This window comes from Canis aureus, chromosome 1, assembly GCF_053574225.1.
Source record: "Canis aureus isolate CA01 chromosome 1, VMU_Caureus_v.1.0, whole genome shotgun sequence".
In the NCBI taxonomy this organism is placed as follows: Eukaryota; Metazoa; Chordata; class Mammalia; order Carnivora; family Canidae; genus Canis; species Canis aureus.
Window position 1 is genome coordinate 105696305 of NC_135611.1, and position 15622 is coordinate 105711926.

Here is a 15622-nt window from a genome sequence, read left to right on the forward strand (position 1 = left end):
GTGATATATATTAAGTGCCATATGTGAGACACAAATATGGGTTCCATTTTGTGATGCAGAGTTATATATATAATCTATAAGTATATTTATATTATGTAAAAATCTCCCCGAGGGTTGCCTAGGCTCAGTCCATTGAGCTTCTGATTCTTGGATTTGGCTCAAGTCATGACCTGGTGGTTGTGATACGGAGCACGGAGCCCTACAGTTAGTCCCCACACTCAGTGCAGAGTCGGCCTCATGTTCTTTCTTCCTATACCTACCCACCCTTCCACCCCTCCGTAATCACATGCATGCACACTCTCTGTCTCAATTAAATAAGTAAAACAAAATTATAAATCCTTTCTAAAATTGAGGATAATTGAAAATCAAGGAGCTACAAACTCCACATAAACAATGTATTTCTTCGTCTTTCAAATGGCTCTCACTTCACAGCTCCACATTCAATGGAAGTCTCCACCATAAACTAATCTCATCACCTCAGAGACAGGAGTGTTTACCACCAAACCTCTTTCTTGCCAACAGGCCCAAATCACCTTCAGAAAAGAGAGAAAAATCTGCCTTCTACAGATGCCAATTCTATGGAATTCATGTCATTTAAATTATTACCACCACCTGATCTGGTTTAAGAATCAGCTAAAATGTAATTTGTGCTCTCCACCACCTATTCCAGCTCAATCTGCCCATGTCTATCTGAAAGTGTTTGCATGTGCTTATCTCCCAAGCTCCCATAAAACAATAAATACTTCACATGAGTGACTACCACCACTCTAGTATGAAAAGGAAAATTTTAACTGGCTCCCCAAACTTCTATTCATTGTCTAAATTTCCCCTCCAGCAGAATGCTCTTCAGTTTCAGTGATGACCTGCCCCATGCCAATCCATTATCGTCCTCCTTTTTCTATGATTCCATGCCTACTTCACTTCTGCGCATTTTAGTGTGCAAATTTATGTCACACACTCAAAGACTTCTCTGTAATATCCAGATTGCTTCAGGACCTGGAGTTTATAATTGAATTATTTCTGCACTCTTCCACTGACCGTTAGCATGACTTCAATCACATGAGTCTTTAAAAAAAATTATATAAATGAGACATTACAATCACTATTATAACTCATTGTTAACAATGAAGATGTTCAAGATGTTCTGTTTGGGTCTCATCATTTATGAATGAATTAACAAGATTGGGAAATATATGGGAATTTCTCAATTTAAATATTTCTTATAAGATGAGGGGATTTTATATTCGTTATCCAGACAAAGCAGACCAGGGATATCCTGGGGTCACGACTCATGAGCAAAAAGGGGCTGACAGTTGGGAAACACAGACTGATCACTAAACTGGTGTTCATTATGTACCAGTTGAGATTATCAAACAGACTCAAAACAATCTGAAAGAGGACAGAGTTTTAAAATAGACAAAGGTGCTCACCAGGAGAAGGATGGTTTTGGTGGCTGTAGATTCAGGTGATGATGTGGAGGAAACACTGCTCCTGAGAATGTGTTGAACACTCTGCCTGTGCCTGTACAGAATGAAGACCATGGAGCTGCTGGCAGAGAGCATGAGCCCCAAAAACAGGACATCAGGGAATGACAACAATGCTACATGCAATGGGTTTCTGGTTTTGTCACGAACACTTGAACAGTATCCAAAACTTTTTCTACTTGTGATATTTTTGTTGTTCAAAGTGATAGTCAAAAACATAGGAATCACAATATTTACAAGTATCTGCAGGACCCAGAACAGGACTATGGAAGGGACAATGGACTTGAAAGCTTTCTCTTTAAGCACTGCCCACCTGGAGTTCCTGGGGCTGATGATGATGACCTGGAAGACACTCAAGAGGTGGGTGGTGCCAATGGACACTCCCCTGCCTACCCCACGAATATAGAGAAAAAATTTGCATCCAAAATCACTGAGGATATGATATAACCCCCAAAATGGCATTGCATTGTGTATTCCAAATGAGAACAGGACCAAAATGTTGGCTACAATCAGATTCTTAACAATGAAATCTGTGGACTTTGGCCTACACCCAGTGAAATAAAGGAAGAGATAATGGTTAAGAAGAGATAAAAAAGGGAGTTGCCTCCTGACGGGATGAGCACTGGGTGTTATTCTGTATGTTGGCAAATTGAACACCAATAAAAAATAAATTTATTATCTAAAAAAATAAAATAAGTAGGACATACTGTAAAAAAAAAAGGGGGGGGGTTGCCTGTGTTCTCCTCTAGGCTTTTGATGGAATCTTGTCTCACAGTTAGATCTTTCATCCATTTTGAGTTTATCTTTGTGTATGGTGCAAGAGAGTGGTCTAGTTTCATTCTTCTGCATGTGGATGTCCAATTTTCCCAGCACCATTTATTGAAGAGACTGTCTTTCTTCCAATGGATAGTCTTTCCTCTTTTATCGAATATTAGTTGGCCATAAAGTTGAGCGTCCACTTCTGGATTCTCTGTTCTGTTCCATTGATCTATGTGTCTGTTTTTGTGCCAGTACCACACTGTCTTGATGACCACAGCTTTGTAGTACAACCTGAAATCTGGCATTGTGATGCCCCCAGCTATGGTTTTCTTTTTTAAAATTCCCCTGGCTATTCAGGGTCTTTTCTGATTCCACACAAATCTTAAAATAATTTGTTCTAACTCTCTGAAGAAAGTCCATGGTATTTTGATAGGGAGTTCCCCAGGATTCCAACCACAGTCTGTATTAAGATCACTCCTACTGCCAGATCCTTGGTGGCCGTCCTGGCAGGTCTCAGTGATTAGTATTTGTCTTCTGGGTAAGAGGATCCCGTGTGGGAATATGAGGAAGGGGCAACATGAATCATGTCAGCTGAACTCCGATATTCTCCACTTATTGACACTTCCTACTTTGAAATAATACTTACAGCACTTCTGTCATTTAAGGCCTTCAAATTGTTGCAAACACAAATATTACCAAATACTTGTAATGTGTAACTCACTGGTATAATGGCCACCCATGTGGTAACTTATTTCTCTCAAATTCATGAGGCAGTGACTATTGCATTCTTTATAAAGGTGAAAACACAAGCACACAGAGGTGAAGTACTTTGAATTCATTCACTAATTAGGGGCAAAGTGGCAATTCGAATCTGGCCAGAATGGTTACAAACTAGTGCATTTAATCCATAATATACAAAAATGCTAGTGAGGTGTGTTTCTTGAAATAAACCAGCTATCGATTTAAGTTTAGGTTTGTACCTTGTCATTTCAAGTTAGATTGCTGGCATATTTACATTTTTTAATGATGAGTTCTCACTTATTTATGAAGACTGTTTCTATAGCCAAATAGGAACTTGAATACAGCTTTAGATATCGTAATAAAGTGTAGATGCACTGATTGCAGTACTACAAAGCTGAAGGAACCTGCCCCATGACAAGCTGGATTCAGTGAATTCAAGAATGGCTCAATACAAGGATGGCGAAGAAAGAATCATTGACTTTTATTCCAGGAACAAATGTGCAAGACATAGGAACTCAGGATAAAAAGCACCGCTGATGGTTTAAGTCCTGTAACATCCACACAAAATTATGACTACATTCAGATCATATACATATCTACTTATTAATATCTGCTTAAATAAATTTAGTACCTGTAAAGCAAGACTTGTGAAAGATACTGAACTACAAGACATGCAAAATGGAATGCTAAAGCAAAATCCTTATCTCTTGTACAAGTGACATAGGTTTTGGAGTAGTATGTTTAATATCAGCACATGTATCACAAGATACATTTGAGATTAAAAATCATGTGTGACACTAAGTTATATTTTCCTTAAATGCTTCCTCCCTCCGTTAATGGGAAAAGTCTCTCCACAACCGAGACACAATTATTTAATCTATTAAGCACTTCATAACCCAGAGTTTAGAAAACATTTCTGCTCCAGGAACTGTGACCAGACACACTGTTTTTGCACAGGATAAGATTATTTCTATACATTCATCCAATATTTATTATAATCATGGAGGTGTTATGAATGCACATGTAGAGATCAGAAAATGTCTATTGCTCCTGGAACAGAGTCTGAACAGCAGCCGGACTCCAGAATTACAGTCCTTAAGCAAATTAATGATTATATTTATTTGCAGAAAATGTTGAATTATTATATTGCACACCTGAAAATAATCTAACACTGTATGTTAAACTAACTGGAATTAAAATTAAAACTTTAAAAAATCAGTTTTCACAACCCACTTGGTTCAAACCACAGCAATCATTGTCAGTGAGGATGATACTACATCGCCTTAGGAGCTATAAGGGATGGCCATAGGTCTAGGACCACCATCTCTCTTTCCTAGCTCAGCTCCTGCCTCAGGATGTATTCCACCTTCATGCCAGCCTTTGGCACTGAACCAGATTCATACATAGAAATCCTCCTTTATCCAATATGTTCCCTTATCTGGACTTCTGATACCACTCCTTCCTTTACAAATTCTACCTCCCAGAAATTTTTAAAAATCCACCAACTTTGTCCTGCTGCACACATGGTGGGCTCAGTGGATGGGTAGAGCAAGCAGTATGTGTGCAAGAGGGGCAGCTGGGCCCTGAGATGTGTGTTTATGACTCTGGGAGCTCCCTTCCCCTCACAACTTCAATTATCATTTCACCTAAAGCAGCATTGGCACTGACAGGCTTGGGAGCTGAGAATATTTTTGAAAACTTTTTTCTTAGTTGCCAATTACCAAGAATAACTACAAGTTTCTAATGAGCACCTCTTAAGACATTCTTGGCATGTGGGTCAAGGACACAAAGCCTAGGGGAAAGAGAAGCAGGGGCAGGAACCATAGGCACAGGACAGAGAGCCCTGAAGAAGAGAGTGGATGTGAGTGAGCCAAAGAGCCCACGGTAAAGAGCCAGGGTAATAGAGCTGAGAGAAGGAAAAGTTTTCAAGGTCTAAACCCATGGCCTCTCAAGGAGGAAGGAAGGACACAGAGTCTCACCTGGAACTCACTATTTATCTCAGAAAGACATTTTCCCTTTGCTATCCTGGTCCAGGTCTTTCTCATTATCTGGAAAAACCACATTTTGCAAATATGCCTTTTATGGCATCAACCCTTCTATTATGTGTTCCAGTGAATTCCATCAAAATCATTATGCTCACATCTTAACATCTCAGAATATGCTCTTCTTAGGAAATAGGGCCATTGCAGATGGAATTAGTTAAGCTGAAGTCATATGGAGCACAGTGACTCCTAATCCAACATTACTGGTGTCCTTACAGAAAGGGGAAATTTGGAGGAAGACATTGATACAGGGAAAACACCCTATAAAGACAAGTTATGCTGCCATAAGGTTAGGAGACAAAGCCGGGAGACTGGCCTGGAGCAGACTCTCCCCAGGGACAATCTGAAAGGTCCACACCCTGAGGACACCTTGATCTGAGGCTGTAGCCTCCAGAACTGCCAAACGGAATTTTTGTTGCTTCAGACACTCAGTCCATGGCCTTCTTATGACACCCCAGCAACTAATACCCCCTAAAATTGGTTATATTTTTCTTAAATGCTTCTTCCCTCCATTAATGGAAAAACTCTCTACATAACTAACGGAGACACAGTTATTTAATCTATTAAGCACTTCATAACCCAGAGTTATAGAAAACATTTCTGCTCCAGCAAATGCAACCAGACATACTGTTTCTGCACAGGATCACATGATTTCTAGACATTCATCCAACATTTATTACAAGCATGGAAGCATTAGGAGTGCACATATAGAGATCTGAAAATGATTTTTCAGAAATCCCCTCCCCAAGGTGATAATAAACATGAAACCAGTAGGGAGGACCACTCAGCTGCACACCACTTCTCAAATAATGAGCCTGGAAATCACCTGGCATATGCCTGAAAGAGATTCTTTACAACATTCCACGCTAATAGGCTTTTGATCAGCTTGCCTCTAAGAGCTGCCTGGGCTCCTCTGGGAGCCTGGAAGTGGATGGGCACACCTTCTCTCCCCAGCTCACTGCAACAATCAAACCACATCTCCTGCTTTTCCCTTGAAGAAGCTCATCCACATATCTAGTGCACTGACATTTCCTCATAACCTTTGCCTCTGAGCTGATACACTCAGGACTGAAGTTCTGCTCATTTGTGATGCCTGAGACTCAGGATGACAGACACAATCAGAGAAATCCACACCAAGGGACATCCTGCAAAACAATGGCAGCAGTCTTCAAAACTTTCCCTATCACTGAAGATAAAGGAAAAAGCAAGAGAAGTAACTGATCTAGATTAAAGAAACTAAGGAAAGAAGATAATAAAATCAATCCCTGACATGACTGGATCCTCAATTTCTGAAAACAGACAAAATGACATCATTGTATTACTCTGGAATCTGTATAGGGATAGTCCCTGAAATGAAGTGAGCATTGAATGACAAGTGGAAACATGTGGGCATGCAGGTGCTCAGATATTACATGGTACAGCCATTTAAAAGGATGACTTATCAAGTGCACAGCCACGGTGAAAACCAGCAGTTGTGGTGAAGTGAATCCATATCCAGAACCACCAAGACAATCCATATGGGCATAAAGCAACTTGACCAACTCTCCACATCTCTTGATGTGTGGGATAGCCAATATTCAATTTTTTCTTTTAGTTTGGAAATATCTTTATTTTTCCTAATATTATAGAAATGTTGTACACTACTCCAAAAATTTACAGAGGAAGTTACAGCTCTTACAACCCTACCCAGATAATCAATATAAAGAATTTTTTCTCATTAAACTCTTTACATGTATAAATAAGGAGTGTTTTGATAAAGATAACTCATTAATATTATTGAATTATGTTTAAAAGCATATGGCAGACATATTTCTAATGCATAAATACATCTCCTTCCAGATCACTGATTCTCAGGAAAGTTATCTGATTGGAAAATAAGTCCAGTATAATATATTTATGTAAACATTGAACCAAAACAGAATATGTTAAAGGTGTGTGTAAATATTTAATTTTATGCCACTTTTTAAAAGATGTATTTATTTATTCATGAGAGACACAGAGAGAGAGAGAGAAGCAGAGACATAGGCAGAGGGAGAAGTAGCTCCCCACAGGAAGCCTGATGTGGGACTCGATCCCAGGACCCCAGGATCATGACCGGAGCCAAAGGCAGACACTCAACTACTGAGCCACCTAGGCGTCCCAATTTTATGCCATTTCTTTTATAATATCAGATATGCTATAATGCTGCATGAGAAGAAGAATAAACCCATCCAGAAAACTGTTACACTTGGAGATCAAAATGGTATCAGATATGAATTAATAAATTAAAAATTTACTTATTTTGTTGTGAATTATTAAGTGCATATTTATGTGTACAGGCACACCTCAGAGATATTCAGGTTTAGTTCAAGACCACCCCAATAAAGCAGCTAACATAATAAAGGAGGCCAAATGCATTTTTTTGTTTCCCAGTGCACTTAACAGTTATGTTTACCTAATACTGGAGTCTATTCAGTGTGCAATACCACTATGCCTAAAAAAACAATGTGTATAACGATTTAAAAATACTTTATTACAAAAAAAATGCTAACCATTATCTGTGCTTTCAGCAAGTGAAAACCTTTTTGGTTGGTGGAGGGGTCATGCTTCCATGTTAAGGGCTGCTGAATGACTGGTCAGGGTGGTATTACTGAAGCTTGGCATGGATATAGCAGTTTCCTAACATAAGACAACAATGAAGTTTCCCACACTAATTGACATATCTTTTCAGGAATGATTTCTCTGTAGCACATGATGCTGATTTATAGCATTTTAGTCATAGCAGAACTGCTTTAACTGGAGTCCATTTCCTCTAGCCCTGCCGCTGCATTACCGATTAGGACTATGTAATATTCTGAATCCTTTGTTGTCATTTCTACAACCCTCACAGCATCTTCACCAGCAGGAGATTCCATCTCAGGAAACCACTCTCTTTGCTCCTCCAGAAGCAACTACTGTTCAAGTTTGATCATGAACCTGCAGCAATCCAGACTCATCTTCATGTTCCACTTCTAATGCAGGTTCTCTTGCTATTTCCACCACATCTGCAGTCTGAACAAGACATTTCTCAATTAAGTTTGTGGTCTTACATGGTTCCAGTGCCCCCAACGCAATTACAATCATAACATCAAAGATCACTGATCACAGATCACTATAAAAAACATAGTAACAATGGAAAAATTTGAACTATTGTAGCAATTACCAAAATGTGAAACAGAGACAGGAAGTGAACAAATGCTGTTGGGAAACTGGCACTGATAGACTTGCTCCAGGCAGGGTTGCCACAGACCTTCTGTTTGTAAAAAACAGCATCTCTGGGGCAGCCCAGTGGTTTAGCACCGCCTTCAGTCCACAGCATGACCCTGGAGACCAGGGATCAAGTCTTGCATTGGGCTCCCTGCATAGAGCCTGCTTCTCCCTCTCCCTGTGTTTCTGCCTCTTTCTGTGTCTCTGATGAATGGATAAATAAAAATCTTAAAAAAATAAAAACCAGTATCTGTAAGTGCCATATGGCAAAGTGCAATAAAATAAAGTATGGTCATATTAGGTTTCTGTTATTGCCGGACCAAATTTCCATGAAACACCATTCATTTATTTTCTCACAGGTCAGTAGAGGTGAATAGTGCCAAATCGAGATGCTAGCTCTCCTGAGCTCTTACCTGGAGCCTCTGGGGGAGAATTCCTCCAGGCTGATATCCATTGTTGGCAGAGGTCCTTTCCATGAACAGTCTCCAAGAAGACTCCTCCAACTTCACAGCCAGCATCAGCACATTGAATCCCCCTCCCAGTTTCCAATCTCTTCCTCTTCTGTTACACCTAGTTGAATCAGCTTTCAGGGCCATATGATTATAGTCCATTCACCCAGACAATCCAGGATAATCTCTTGATTTTAAAGTCAGATGATGAGTAACATTAATTTCATCTCCAAAGTCCCTTTAGTCATGTAAGGTAAATACAACCAACAGATAACACCAGGAAACTGCTACCTCAGTAAAACAAAGGTAAAAATAGCCTTAATTGTAATAATATCCACAAAAATATCACTACTTATTACCATTTGGAATGATCATACACAAGAAAAAACATTTTTAAAAGATTTTATTTATTTATTCATGAGAGACAGAGAGAGAGAAAGAGGAAGAGACATAGGCAAAGGGAGAAGCAGGCTCCATGTAGAGAGCCCAATGTGGGGCTCGATCCCAGGACTCCAGGATCATGTGCTGAGCTGAAGGCAGACGCTTAACCACTAAGCCACTCAGACGTCCTAAGGAACAAACATTACTTACCATTCTTCAATTCTGTTTTGTTTAATCCCTATAGACAGCATGTATGACATTTCAGAAATATTCCACTAAAGAACAACAACTTCATCACTTTTGGACAATAACAGTTCTTGAAAATCTAAGTATTGGGAATGGTGAGGCCTGCCACTTGTTGCCAACACTGAGTACCTAGTCCTATTGAACAAGCTCTCCTACCAGACCCACCCCAGCCATACCCTCCACCTGAATTTCACACAGGAGTGGGATAGGGATGGAGTGCTGATCACTCAACTTTCTGCCTGTGGTCCCACTGTAGGCTAAAAGTTTTGTAGGAGCAATTTATATGAGTAAGAATTTTGCTTCATGGGCTCAAAGTAAACATGATCCATGAGTAATGTGTGCCTCAATGTAAATGATGATACTGAGTGAAGGAATAAAATCACTGAAGCCCAATAGGCCCCATACCTCCATCCTCTGAATCTCCATACTGGTCCCTCTTCACCTTTATTGCCCTTGAGATCTTCATCCTACAAATCTTTAGATCTTTCCCATCTGTAAGAACCTATTTGATTACCCTTCAACTCCCTAAGATGCATTTGCCCCTCCCACCTCCACTGACTGAACCATTCTACATATATGCCCCACCTCCACCTCTCACCCACTTGGGATTCCTTCCTTCCGTCAATTCTCTGCCACATTCCATTACCAAGACCTCAGCCAAACACTCCTGACTTCCACTGCCTCTGCCTCCCTCTGGATGTATATTTGTCCCAATTCCAGTGACCTCAGCCTAATTCCATATCCTCTTTACACCTCCCTCAAAATACCACCCTTCAAAATTGGATGCCATCACCACCCTATGCCCCCATTCACACCCCTACATCTACTAATTTCCTCTGGGCCTTGAAGTCTACCCAAAACCACTACCCTCCCCCTCAGATTTCATTACCCACAACCATTTTGTCTCCCCAAGTCCACTATCACCCTTGTAAGGCTGCTGCTCCCCTTCCTCTGGCTCTATCTTGATACTAACAGTTTCCAGAACATAAATATCCAAAAATACACTGTAATAGAGTTTTGAGTTTCCTGTTTCATGCTGCCTTGAGCCAGTCTGGAGTCCCAAGCTAGGGTACAGCAGGCTCTCCTTGAGCAAATAAGCAATCCAAATATCTACCATTCCCCTCATGGAGTTCTCCTACCCAGCCATCATGCATCAACTCTAATTGTTCTGAAGCCAACTACTACTAGATAAGGAACCATCCACAGAATCTATGAACATGTTACTGAGATACATATCTTCCTGGTGACTGTGGGAATGTGAGAAGGACATCTGTGGGTGTCATCTGTGTGTCATCTGTGTGGGTGTGTGCACCGTGTCTCAGAATGTGAACATCTGCATGTGGTGAGTGTGCATGTAAGGACTTATTTCAGTACATATTTCAGTATGTTTAAGTCTGTAAGTGAACATACATGCATTTGCACATATGTCTGAGTAACCATGTGTGTACATTTGTGTGTTAAGAATGGGTTGTCATCCATATGGCTATTTTGCCTGATGTGGCAACTAGGATATGAGTACAGAAGAATTGGCCTCCCCCGAACATAGGTCTGTAGACCAAAAAGGGAATTGAGTAATTCAGTTAGTACAAAATTATGAAAATGTATGTAGCAACAGTGGATGGAATAGCTGTTTCTTTATTTTTTTTTAAACTTTATTTTTTTATTTATTTAGGATAGTCACAGAGAGAGAGAGAGAGAGAGAGAGAGAGAGAGGCAGAGACATAGGCAGAGGAAGAAGCAGGCTCCATGCACCGGGAGCCCGACGTGGGATTTGATCCTGGATCTCCAGGATCGTGCCCTGGGCCAAAGGCAGGCGCTAAACCCACTGTGCCACCCAGGGTTCCCGGAATAGCTGTTTCTTTAAATCTGTCCCTACCCCACACTGCTTATTCCATATGTTAGGCCTACTCACAGCTATCTGTTGCCAATTGTCCTGTAAATGTTGTACTACGTGTAGATATCCACACAAACATGTTTTTTTATGAGAGTCCTGAGTAGAAGCCAAGGGGTAGACTGTGTATAGAATTAGCCAAAACCCGAAGGGTCTGGCCTTTGTCCTCTGCTACAGGAAGTGATTTCCAGACTTTTTTTTTACTAAAAGTGTAAAGTTTTTTTTAATTACGTATAGTATAGGCAAAATTATTTAGTCAATAAATTTTTATTTAAGATATTTGACATGTGATTCCTTCTGCCGCCAATCACCATAGTTCCACCAAAGCCAGAGTGATGATCTTCAAAATAGCAATCTAAACATGAATGAGTTCAAATTGTATTCACCCCTAAACTATCACACTCTAGAACTGTACAGGTTGTTGGGATATGCCAATACCTTTAAGTCCAGACACTGTTTTCAAGTGAAAAGCCTTAATATTCATATTTCTATCTCTTCCTTTTCAGACTATTCTATACTCTGTCCCATGTTTTTTTATAATAAATTTATTTTTTATTGGTGTTCAATTTGCCAACATACAGAATAACACCCAGTGCTCATCCCGTCAAGTGCCCCCCTCAGTGCCCGCCACTCAGTCACCCCCACCCCCTGCCCTCTTCCCCTTCCACCACCCCTAGTTCATTTCCCAGAGTTAGGAGTCTTCATGTTCTGTCTCATTTCTGATATTTCCTACCCATTTCTTCTCCCTTCCCCTCTATTCCCTTTCACTATTATTTATATTCCCCAAATGAATGAGACCATATAATATTTGTCCTTCTCTGATTGACTTATTTGCTTCTCAAACTTTAATGTGCATACAAATCACCTGGGGATCCTGCTGAAAGAGATTCTGGGGCCCCTACTCAGAATTATGACCAATTCTTCTTAACTGGACTCTGGTCACGTTTCTCCAAAATGTCCAAAGAAGCCAGGTATGGGCCAGGCTGGCTTTTATTCTTGTAGCAAGCTTTGATGAAAACTGGCTCTGGCCCATAAAGGTCAGAGAAGGATTGTTTAGTATGGATGGGTGGTCCCGGTAGGGATTCCATGGCTCAGATGTGTCCAGCTGATCTATCAAAGCTTCCCTGGCTGACCCAGGGTGTGTAGATGCCACTGCATGACCAGGTGGGAAGGAGGATTTGAGACTCAGACCAATTCTACCAAACTCTTACCAAATCTAAAGAGGAAGGGACATTTCCCAACTTACTCCGTGAATCTGGACACCCTCTGGCATCCCTCTGCCACCAAAACCATCACAAGAAATCTATAGATTAGCATCTCTCATTAATCAAATTTTAGGAAAAAACATGCCACAATGTATTTTAAAAGATAAGGCATCTTTGATGAAAAGTACTTTCTCCTAGGAATGCAGGATTAGAACATTCAAAACTCAATCTATGTAATTAATCATATTAAGAAACAAAAATGAAGAGTCCCATGATCATCTTAAAAGATATCCAAAAAGCTTTTGACAAACTCCAACATTCATTTATGAAAAAAAAAAACTCTAATAGAAGGGAACTTCCTCAACCTCATAAAGAAGATTGATGAAAACCTACAGCTAACATTGTATTTAATGATGAAATACTGAATGCTCTCCCCAAATATTAGGATCAAAGTAAGGATTCCTCACCACTTCTATTCAATATTGTTCTGTTTGTGCTAGTCCATGCAATCAGAGAAGAAAAAAAAAAGTAAAAGGCCTCTAGTTTTGAAAAGAAGTAAAACTAACTTCATTCACAAATGACAAGGTCATCTATACAGAAAACTTGATGAAATTTAAAAATAAAGCAACTAACCAAGGAAAGAATTTCAGGGTGAATGGACTGCTCCGTCTCCCGAGTTCACTGCTACTCAACCTGTGGTCCCAGACCTGCTCTGTAGGTGGGCAGGTGCCTCTGTGCCTTTTCAGCAGTTCCCTACTGAAGACTGGAGCACTCAGCCCACCACTGAAGACTGGCGTGCAGCTCTCACTGCTCAGGCCACCAAGTGGGTAGGAGCAACCACTGAGCAGCTTGAGGCTTTCCTGCACAATCTGTTAAACAAAATTGAAATTAGACTGATGGAAAATAAGATTGTTTCTTTGAAAATAATAAAAGCTCCTAAAATTAATAAGGGAGTTTAATAAAATTACAGAAAACAAAATCCATTGAAGAATTTGGACACAAGACTCAATCCCAGGATCCCAATGCTTTGTTTGTCTGTAAGCACTGCTTTAGCTGCATCCCACAAATTTGGACATGTACCATTTTTATTAAATCAGTTCAAGATGGCATCTGATTTGAGACTTCCACTTTAACTCATGTTTATTTAGAAGTGCATTTTCTAGGGTGTCTCAGTTGGTTAAGTGTCTGCCTCCAGCTCAGGTAATGATCTCCAGGTCCTGGGATCAATACCCACATGGAACCCCGTATCGGGCACCCAGTTCATCAGGGAGTCTGCTTCTCCTTCTCCCTCTGCCTCTCCCCTTGGCTTGTGCTATATTTCTCCTCTCTCTCAAATGAAAATAAAATCTTAAAAAAAAAGTGTGTTCTGAGAGTTCAGATTATTTAGAATTTCCTAATACCTTTTTGCTACTGATTTCTAGCTTCATTCTATTATGGTCAGAGACTAAACAATTTCATTCCCTTGGTTTAGGTTTATGTCTCAGAATTTGGACTATCTTGCACAATATTTCATGTGTGCTTGAAAAGAATGTACACTTGCTATTGTGGAGTAAAGTGTTCCATTTAGGTCACCATCACCAACAGTGTTGGCTCAAGTTTTCCATAACCTTGCTGATCTTTTGTGCACCTGTTCCATAAATGACTGAGGAAATAGTGTTGATATCTCCAAACATATTTGTGGGTTTCCATATTTCTCTTTTCACTGCTATCAGTATTTTCCCTCACAAATTTTAAATTTGTGATGGTAGGTGCAGCATTCAGGATTGTTATGACTTCTGGTAAGCTGATCCTTTAATCAAAGTATAAACTCCCTTCTCCTATCTACTACTTTTCCTGAAGTCTACTTTGTAAGATTTTAAACTAGGCACTCTAGCTTTCTTATCTTTTTTTAAGATTTTATTTATTCATGAGAGACACAGAGAGAGAGGCAAAGACATAAGCAGAGGGAGAAGCAGGATCCCCACAGGAAGCAGAATGTGGGACTCGATCCCAGGACTCCGGGATCACAACCTGAGCTTGAGGCAGACACTCAACCACTGAGCCACCCAGGCATCCCTCTAGCTTTCTTATCTTTTTGTAACAGCTCTGCAACAGCATTGTGATACAATTCACATATGATTCACCCACCTAGAGTGCACAGTGGTTTCCATGGTTTTATCAAAGAGCTGTGCCTATATTAAAACAACCAATTTTTAAATATTTTATCACCATACACACACTAAAAAACATTATAGCCTTCAGCCATCACCCAAAGTAGCCTCATTCCTCCCAACTCTGAGCAACATGAACCCACTCTCTGTTTCTATACATTTGCTCACTTGGGACATTTCCTATACATAGAATCATACAAATGTAATATAACATCTTTTGTGACTGACTTATTTAGTAAAATGTTTTCAAAGTGCATCCACACTGCAGCATGTGTCAGGACTGTATTCCTTTTTAAAAACTTTGTTAAATTTACATTTAATGTACATAAAGTGTTACTTTTTATTTTTTTATTTTTTAATAATAAATTTATTTTTTATTGGTGTTCAATTTGCCAACATAGAGAATAACACCCAGTGCTCATCCTGTCAAGTACCCCCTCAGTGCCCGCCACCCAGTCACCCCCAACCCTCGCCCTCTTCCCCTTCCACCACCCCTAGTTCGTTTCCTAGAGTTAGGAGTCTTCCATGTTCTGTCTCCCTTTCTGATATTTCCTACCCATTTCTTCTCCCTTCCCCTCTATTCCCTTTCACTATTATTTATATTCCCCAAATGAATAAGATCATATAATGTTTGTCCTTCTCTGAATGACTTATTTCACTTTTTAATGTACAGGTCTAGCATTTGTCAAACAGTCCTCCCATCCTCCCACCAGAAATTCTCCCTTTATCATCACTCTCCTTGTCCCCCAGACTCACTGAGACCCCCTCATAGACTTCCAAGAACCCATGCTCTAATCGCATTGTCTATCATTCATCTACCTCAGACTCCAAATCAGAAACACCAGGGATTTCAGAGGCAAATCCCTTGAACCCAGAGTCACTGTGCCTGCCCAGGTCTCCTCAGGACCCAATCCCCAACTCAAGACACAGGCCTCCCCACAGGGCTTTGCAGGGTTCTGCTGGGACATGAATATAAGGGCAACAGCTCCCAGCCAGTCAGGCACCTTCGGCTGCTCACCCACTAGAGCTAGTCTACCCGTTCCCCTGAC

The 15622-nt window shown here is 40.3% G+C and overlaps 1 pseudogene; it reads right to left on the reverse strand.

Moving 5' to 3' along the window:
• Positions 1 to 1209: 1209 nt before the first annotated feature.
• LOC144310777 (vomeronasal type-1 receptor 4-like) lies at positions 1210 to 15374 on the reverse strand (annotated as a pseudogene).
• Between the last annotated feature and the right edge of the window lie 248 nt (positions 15375 to 15622).